Here is a 9,970-nt window from a genome sequence, read left to right on the forward strand (position 1 = left end):
GGCTGCTGGATGACTTCATGTAAACGGACCCAGAATTCACGGGCTTGTAGAAAGGTGCAGAAACTATGTGACATTCAACTGAAAAGTTAATAAGCTCAAATTATTATCCATTTTAAGCCAAAATCCATGATTCGCACATGCCTAATATTTTCACAATGAAGCCAAAGGCGAACCAAGTAGTAGTCCGTTGATTTATTGCCGAATAGAATACACTTTGAGTACCAAACTGGATGCTTTGCTTATGTTTGGAAGGTTGCAATGACAAATGCAATACTTAATTGGGTGAAAAGCAAAGTTTTGTAACAATTATGTGCATGATTACATTCTACAAGTCGTTTTACGTGTACACACTTCGCACAGCATTCTATTTGAAAGCTAAAAAAATTAAGAAAAAAGGCTGTGAGAGTTCTGTCGATGTCTTCTTCACTGCGTGTTCGTGGGACTCGGCGGACATTAATAAAGGGGATAACTGTCACAGTACGTTGACTAATTGACCAAAATCTGTTAGCTTTGTAATTCATGGCTTTATGGACCATGTTGTAACTGCAGTGTTAAAAGCCAGTCAATATTAAAGGCTATCTCTATTTAAACCATTCACAAAAAGCCAAGCGGCTTGGAGGTATTCATTGTACAACTTTTGTGTTTTTAATGTCGAATGCAAAAACCGTGCTCAGCTTGAGCTCAAGATTTCGTGCCGTTAATAATGGGCAGAAGAGTTACCTAGTCATACCGTGTACGTCATCACTTTCTCGACAGTGTGTCCTTGGCGGAAGCATCGGCGTCATACTTCCAGGATAGTGAAGATGCGTCCGGAGCAACCACGTCCGCACGACATCCTGAGGCCTTCTGAGCGCAAGATTTTGGAATTGGGCGACGAAAATGCAGATTTTTAGCACTGAATATTTCGAAACTTGTTGCCATTCGTAAATTGTGTCAATTGTGTTAGTCTTTAATATTCACTGCCTTTGAAACTAGAATTGAAACATACCCCATAAAACCATTATTAAAAATTTTGGTTAATTAGTTTTGAATAACATACTGCTAAGGTTTTTCTCCTTATGTAATGTCATCTGAGCCCCACAAACACACATTGAAGTCAACATCCAAGTAACACTCACGCCGTTTTTTTTTTACTTTGTTTGAATCGAAATAGAGAGCTTTGTACTTATGTATATATAAATATAATAAATACCGGGTGCATGTGCATGCAGCCGTGCACCATCCCACTATACAGGTCCACTTTTCTCGGAAGAAAAACTTAATCGAACGGACAAGGCCAGTTTTACATAAACCCTCAGCACTGCATGTACCAAAGACTGCCAAACATGATTGCTCACCTCATAGAACACTCTGCGCGGCTTGCGGTCTTTGACGATGAGTCTACTCGCTTGGTGCACCTGGGACCTGCAATAAATTCAATACCGCTTGCCATATCCCACAAAGTAACAAAGAAAAGCCAGTAATACATAAGTCTACAGCACGAGATGTCCCAATGACCGCTAGAAATTCTCGCTCGACTCATAGAACACCTCATGCGACAAAACCCTGCATTAAGGACCGATTGAACTTAGTATAAATGTTGCAGAAAAATTAGTATCTGTATTCAGCTGTGTCAAAACACGTGATCTAATGTAATAATTGTGTGGCCTTAAAGGGGTAGGGAAACGAAATTTCAGCGCTCATTTTTTAGCTTGAATGTGTTGCATAATGCACCCTAACCTCAAAAAGACCACTCTTCCGTTGAAAGGCACAAAAAAACTAATTTTAAAGATAAATAAACGATCTCTCAATGTGAACCGGTGGGTGCATGCGGAGCCTATTTGGGAGGTAAACTAGCAACACTGAGGAACTTGCTACGTAGTCGTGACGCAGCAGATTCCTTCGGAGCAGCGCCGCCCTTTGGAATTTCAACATTTTCTTTCTAAGCTTTCCTCCTGGCTCAACTCACAAATCGCGCATTGTACCAAACGGTCCAAGAAGACGGAAAGGAACGACTCCCATCATTCTCGGACCCTCGTTCGTGCAACCGGAAACAGCCATTCTCCCCCTTGAAGATTAGCCCGTCGCTCAAAACTCGAACAAAAGTTGCTTTCCCCATCTAGTTCAGCCCTAACCTGACAGTGTTGTGGAAGCTACGTGCTTTTTGGGCCAGCCCACGTGGGCCAGCCACACGCTCGTCACGCCACGGGTACTTCGAACGGCTTGGTTGTAACGCGCTGACGCTATTGACACCACCACAACGCTGATAACGCCACCAAGGGCAAAGCTCATAACCACGCCTGCCTTGCTACTCCACGAACGCGGGGAATCTTTTCGTTCCGTTTTTGTATGCGCCGAATATCCCATGACGCATCGCGCTCTCCGTTCGCTTCTCTTCGAGCGCTTGCTCGAGTGCACCGTTTGGAACGAAAAATATAGCCAGTCGATCAAAATACAAACGTGCGATTATCATTTACGGTTATTATCCATCATGCTTGACTCACTTCCGAACAAAATTTGAATATTTCAATTTTCGTTTCCGTACCCCTTTAAAGAACACAAATGTGATGATTTAATAAATGATGATGATGAAATAATTTCGACTAAAGAGAGTGACCGCAAGTGTATACTGAAAGAATCACTAACAATGATGAAACCTAGAAATTTATTAGTGCCTTCCCTGTGTTTTGCCATCGAGTGGAAGAAGTTTCTTGGCCTATATTTTTGTTAAAAACACTTGTGATGCGTCCGTCTCTTTTTTTTAAATCTTAATGTTGTGCATATTTTTTATTTCCTAGGTTGAAAGCTCAAGGCATTTCGTGTTGTTTGTTCAATCACGTTTACCCAAATGTTAGTAGGTTGCTTTTTTATGTTTACTGTCCTTGGATATGTCAGGGGTTGTGAACAGTAAAATGCTGTAAGGCCCGAAAAAGGAATTCCCTTTGTAAAGTGGTGGCAAGCAGAAGAGAAATTGTAAAGACTGACTTCATGTCTTCCCCTACGTTTTCTTTTTTGGTCGCCTATTCATTTTTTGCCCATTAATACTCAGCTGTGTTTGATACTTCTCTGCGTTTGTGTCATCCTTTAGAGAACCCGTCTTTAATAAATTATGTGTTTAGCCTGTTTAGCTAGCTTGCACCCTTGATTTTGTTTATTAATAAATGACTGTAGGATTCAACTGCAAGCACGATGTTAATGCATACCAATAAATAGCAGCATACTTTTATTGACTAGTGCTGATGATTGGACTAGTTAGTAGCCAAATATTGAAAATAAATCATGAAGAATACGGGAACAGAGGATATGAACACAACACAGCGCTGTGTTGACCTCCTCCTTTTTTTCCGTGCGATTCACATTCCATGTTTTTAATAACACATTTATTAATAATTTTTTACTTGGTATCATCTGTATAGGGGTTCACTGGAACGACCCACCTGCTATTGCATTCACTTTAGGGCAGCTCCAGCTTCCTCATGGTGCCATCGTTGAGGAAGTGCAAGGCGGGTGTCACCCTCACTCTTGTGGTGGGTGTCACTCTCACCCTTTTGTGGTTCAGTTCCCCAGGCTCCCATACGTTTTAAGCTGCTAGCCAAACTGAGTCAGGCCTTCCAGCTTCGCAGGAAATCTCAATTCCACTCTTTTAGACGTAGACACCCACATTTTGCGTGTACGTGAAAGAAGCTATAACAGAGAGGAAACAAAATGATTGGCCTTTTTTTAAAGCATCCTTTTCTTTTGCTAAGAACATACATAGACGTTACACGCTATTGTACATTCAGCGGTGCGGCTTAATTTAGCAAGAGCACTTTTTTCATATAACTTTTATATAAAGAAAAAACTCCATATAATGGGTCGGGCATAAATGGTTGCTATGAACTGCCCTATACATTTACACATTACCTGATATCATCAAAATAGTAGAGTAGCGTAGGGCTGCACTGCACCAATTACGACTTTGTAACCAATTAATAGTTGGCATTTATTTGTTTATTAGTATTGGCTATTATTCTTTGACAGAAAGAATAACCGGGCAAGTTGGTACGGTGGTAGTCTTTGAACTCCATCAAATATTCAGGTTTGACATTAGTTAATTTTTTCCGCCTTTTTTCATGTTTTTGCTCTTTCTAGCTGCTCTGATTTCCGTAAGGGCTTTTGCCACTACTAAGAAACGTGACATCTAAACTCATTTTATTTTTTGCGTCACACAATCGTAAACTTAAAAAGTGTGCCGGTTCGGTAAACGAGAAGAGACCTAATTTCCGAGTTTAGAAGCTCTAAAAACAACGGACAAGTAAAAGAAACAAACAACACAGGGTGTTGTTTGTCCGTTGTTTTTAGCGCTTTTACCCTCGGAAATAAGACGAAGAGACCGCGCGTCTCTACGGCACAGGCATTAGCTTATGCAAAAGATCATGCTGCAATCTCGCTCTTGTAACGTTTTTCTCGCTCCCGCTTTATGAAACAAATCGGTTGCGAGCGGCTGTTAGGACAAGGCGTCAGAACTAGCATGACCTGTGATTAACACTTTGGGACGGCGACTGAATGCTTGAACTGCCGTCAGACGGCACTTGAACGCTCCGCACAAGCGTCGTCGGACGTGCGCCGCACGACGGCGCACACAACATGCCCACGGTTCCGCCGCACGAAAATGTTTCTCACACTGCGGAGCGAGCCACAGGTTTTGAAGAAGATACGCTCCTTTCAAATAACGAAATAACACGGGGCAGAAGCATAGTTACAATCAAGCATAGCTTAACAAGCACACGGTTCACGACAAAGTTTGAAACAGCAGCCCACTTCGCAGAAACAAAGGAAGTTGCTTACCGGCGTTCGCGCGAGTCGTGCACGGGCGGTTCTGATCTTACGGGCGTTGGCAAGAAGCAGCGTCTCCCAGCTCACAGTCATCGATTGCTATTCTTGAACACGGTATTCGTAGGGAAGATATCTAAAATATCCACTAAAACGGCAAAAAAGTAAAAAAAAGGAGATTTCCGAAGCCTCTGGAAGTTCAACGACCATTCAACCGAGCCCAACGGAAGCTGATTGCAATAGCGATGGTCTTGTGCAGTCTTCGAAAGTCTCTTCTCTTTTTTCTTTATTGTTATTTTTTTTAGAACGATACTAAGGAAATTAATATTATATTAGTAATAATAAGAATGTCCTTAAAATAATAATGTAAAACTTTACAAAAAGTGAGTAAATCTTAGATTTTATTTAAACTTTAGGTTGTTTCTTTTTTGTGTAAACCGAAACCGAAACAAACTTAAGCAACGTTTTCTTCGTCGAAATCGTTTGCGTGTGTGCGTGCTTGAGCGTGCGTGTTTGTGCGCGCGTGTGTGGATGCGTCCGCGTGCATGCCTGTGTGCGTCTCTGGTTGTGCGTGTGTGTGCGTCTGCGCACGGGCGTGGGATTGCGCGTGTGCATGCGTGTGTACGTGCGCACGCACGTGTATGAGTGCGACTGCGAGCGTGCAAGCGTCTGTTTGTGCGTTCTATTGCACTGCGCCCGCAAGAAGAACAATTGGATGTCCCTGGACACTGTTAAAACACTAACTTACTGAATATTATTATTATTATTATTGTTTATAATGAAACATAGCCCTGAGTCGTTAGACACAGGGCCCTAAACTTTTGCATTCACTGGGCGCCATATTTGTGGGTGCTGTTGAGAGCGCATGCTTAGAACGAGCCCACATTAATAGGCCGCTAAGACCGGCAATCTTGAGGGTGCGGAATGCACGTGACAAAACAACTGTGGAAGCTCTTCATCAGCACGCGCTTAGCAGTCGTGCACACATCTATGGCCGCCAGTGAATACTTCCTATAGCTGGCTGTAGCTGTATCTATAAATTTCTAAGGCCCACCATGCAAAGCTACAGGGGGTGACAGCCTGCCATTGAATTTCCCATAGACGACCATAGGCCATTTTTGTATGGGATATCTCGGACTGGTTTATTATGGGATTTGCCTCTTTATATGTGTGATTTTTTGTGCATGTCACCATATTGTCAAATGAATATTTTACTCAGGTTGACATGGCCATGTGACAGGTTCTAGCAGAATGTCATTAATATTTGTCAAACATTTTCACTATATTTTGATTTCATGTTGCCAGATACAAACTCGAGGCTAACTGATTTTTTTTTACTGTACACTTCCATCAATAAATAAATGTAAAAAATACTAGTATAGAGCATTTCACCCTACTTTCCAATTTCTGAGCATGGAGTGATTTGTAAGAAAATTAAATATGAACTCAAATAAATTTTTGTTTGCAAACATAAAAATTGTATGCAAAAGAGGCACTTTATTATCAGCTATTAGTACGAATTACAACTGACATTATAAAAAACTAGACTGCTAACAACTGTTGCCTTTCAAGCAAAAATCTTACCCTTACATTATGGACAGAGCCATATATAAGCTTTCCAAAACCATTTTACATTATTTATTTAGCACCCTCTTCTACACCCTTCTCACATTCTTCACTAAATGTAGGGTGTAGCACGAAACAGCACCCTCTTCGGTAAAATTATGAGGTTGTATTCCCAGTTATAAGGGTGTTAAAGGGTGTAGCAGAAGGCGTAAGTTGCTAAAACACCCCTTTGACACCCTTAAAGGTGTAAAAACTTTTACTGTGTACTACTGCCGAGCACCCTTGGCGTCAATCACCATGATAGCGTCAATAGCGCCAGGGCGTTGCCCACCACCCGCCAACAACCACTTTGTTAACAACAAAACCAGCGTTCTGCACATCTAGGTCGAGATGTTCATTTTCTTTTTCTTTTGCATGTGGTTCGACTTTGAATGTTTCCGTTGCGGTTTTAACCGAAGCTGTTAGCTTTCGTTGGCTCAGGACATCAGCATCCTAGCACCTATATAAAACATTACTGAGACTAGCTTAAGTTTAATCAATATATGAGAGACGTCTTGTTTAGGCTCTTCCAAAACACAAAGCCTGAAATATCCAATCTTATCCGATTCAAGCACAAGCTGATCGGGAAGCGTGGCTAGCGTGGCGGTTTACTAAGCTGAGTGCATTGATACACCTATAGCTTTTTAAGGTAGAGAAGGGGGCTTATGGTCGGTGTACAAGTACACTGGCTGGGTAACGGAGGGTGCGTCTCCCAGGAAAGGCGAGCATGTGCGCCCGATGCACCCGACTACAACTTTTTTTCTTCGAGTGCAGTTGGGAAGTAAATATGTGGAGCACTAACCGAAAAATCGCGGACGTGGTATTCGCGCTAAAAGGGCCGCGCAGCGACAGAGCGGTATTGTTAGCGCGAAGATGACGTAGGCACTGTTTTCGTATTTTATGTTCATAGAACAACGACGGGCACAATATTTTCCAACTTCTGGTAATGTTCTAAATGAACATATCACACGACAGTGCTAGTTAAGACAATAGCCTTTCAAGACTAACGAAAAGAAAAACTGGATAAAACGGCGATCGTTTGCTTTCGCTAACAGTGTTCGCGCGATGCACCCGCACTAATATCCTGCCAACCACTCGCTCATGATGCTTCTCTCGCTGCCCGTCGTTATGCCAAAGTTTCGTCAACGCGATGAAAGTTTAGATTATGGGTGTCCCTGCGGCGAAACTGAAAATCAGCACTTTTGGCCGAACACTTGCTGTCCATGTTTATGTCCCCGGCGGCCAAGTTGAAAACCAGCACTTCTGGCCGAACACTTGCCGGCCATGTTTATGTCCACGCGGCGGCCAAGCTGAAAATCACTTCTGGGCAAACACTCGCCGGCCGTGTTTACGTTTCCGGCGGCCAAGCTGAAAATCAGCACTGCTGGCCGAACACTTGCCGGCCGTGTTTATGTCTCTGGCGGCTAAGCTGAAAATCAGCACTGTTGGCCAAACATTCGCCGGCCGTGTTTATGTTTCCGGCGGCCAAGCTGAAAAGCAGCACTACTGGCCAAACACTTGCCGGCCGTGTTTAAGGCTCCGGCGGCCAAGCTAAAAATCAGCACTTCTGGCCAAACACTTGCCGGCCGTGTTTATGTCCCCGGCGGCGAAGCTGAAAATCAGCACTGCTGGCCGAACGCTTGCCGGCCGTGTTTATGGCTCAGGCGGCCAAGCTAAAAATCAGCACTTCTGGCCAAACACTTGCCGGCCGTGTTTATTGCTCCGGCGGCCAAGCTAAAAATCAGCACTTCTGGCCAAACACTTGCCGGCCGTGTTTATGTCCCCGGCGGCCAAGCTGAAAATCAGCACTTCTGGCCAAACACTTGCCGGCCGTGTTTATGGCTCCGGCGGCCAAGCTAAAAATCAGCACTGCTGGCCGAACACTTGCCGGCCGTGTTTATGTCTCTGGCGGTCAAGCTGAAAATCAGCACTGCTGGCCAAACATTCGCCGGCCGTGTTTATGTTTCCGGCGGCTAAGCTGAAAAGCAGCAGTACTGGCCAAACACTTGCCGGCCGTGTTTATGTCTCCGGCGGCCAAGCTGAAAATCAGCACTTCTGGCCAGGCGCTTGCCGGCAGTGTTTATGTCTCCTACGGACAAGCTAAAAACAGCTAGCTTGTGGCCGGACTCTTGCCGGCCTTGTTTATGTCTCCGGTGGCCAAGCACTTAAAGTGGCCAAGCTGTCCAGACACTGGCCAACCGTCGGCCGATCGAAATTCACTTTCTGGTGCTGCTTGGGTACATAAAGTTTTATTTCTTGGTCTGCCTGACGTAAATCTTTCAAATCTCATTTACTAAAAGGAATTTTACTCAAATCAAATAAATCTTAACTCCAAACAAATTTTTATGTAACGCAAACAAATAGCTCTTAAATTAAATAACTTGACTCCAATTAATGGAAGTCAAATAAACTAAATTCGCCTGACACAAAGAAGGGCTTGATTTGCGAGGCAATTCTCTACTCTCTTGCACACAGGACTTCCAAGTGATCACACACTTCAACGTCGCCCCCCCCCTCCCCCCCCCCCCTCTCCACGTGCATGAAACTTTTTGAAGGTTGGACACTACGGCAGCCTGCAGGCGATGTGGTGTTATCGAACGCGGCCCGTTTGAGGCTCACGCCTCATTTGTTTTTAAATCGGCTTTGAAACGGCAAATTCTTGCGTGGTTGAATAGTTCCGCTTTTAACCGCAGTATGAGTGACGGCTAGATTTCGCGGCGGTATTGTCGCGTTTCCTTTTTAGGAGATGTCCACGTCGCCTGATGCCGCCGTCGATTGGGCATCGCGTTTCGGAGCGTGAGGAGCCGCCCTCGGATACAAAGGGAAAAACGGGCCTGCTATTGCTACGCACTGGCGGCACCTCCGATTATGAACACAATGCCCCCCGTTTCTTCTCTTGCAGCTGAAAAGACGGACAAGGGGAAGTGGCAGTGAACTCCTTTCTTTCTTTGGACCTAATCGTGTAGGCTATCGTCGCCGGCGGCGTGCTGTGCGGCGAGGAGGCGTTAAGAAGCGACGCCAGGTTGTGACGCGATAGTTAAACTACAAAAATAGTTTTCTTGCTTTAAACAAAAATTACTTTGAATAAGCTTTCAGAATCAAAGGACAATCGATTGTTCTTCTAAACCCACCATATTTTGTATTTTACCTGGAACACCTCAGGGTGGAATAAGCGGCTGTTTATATGTCAAAACGCACTTTTAGGAACATTCAGGATTTTTTTTCTGCGAGATATTTAATTGAGCGGACTAGACATTTTTTATACATTATATTAAGTTCTGTCTCAAATAAACTCATACAAACAAACAAACAAACAACCAAAAAAAACAAACAAATATACCGGAAGCATAGCAGGTAAAATGTTCTATTAAGACCCCTCAGCAATTAAATATTTTTAATAAAATAACAAAAATGACAAAATTAAAAAAATCGGTTTAAAAAAGATATTTAGATTAAACTAAATTGCACAAGCCAAAAAAGATTGCAAGTCGAAAGCCGTGAAGATTTCAGAAAAACATTGTTGAGTGTTTCATAAAAAAGGTGATTTTTCATAAATTAAGGAGTGTTACCTAGT

This window comes from Ixodes scapularis, unplaced genomic scaffold (genome assembly GCF_016920785.2).
Source record: "Ixodes scapularis isolate PalLabHiFi unplaced genomic scaffold, ASM1692078v2 PGA_scaffold24__2_contigs__length_7659602, whole genome shotgun sequence".
In the NCBI taxonomy this organism is placed as follows: Eukaryota; Metazoa; Arthropoda; class Arachnida; order Ixodida; family Ixodidae; genus Ixodes; species Ixodes scapularis.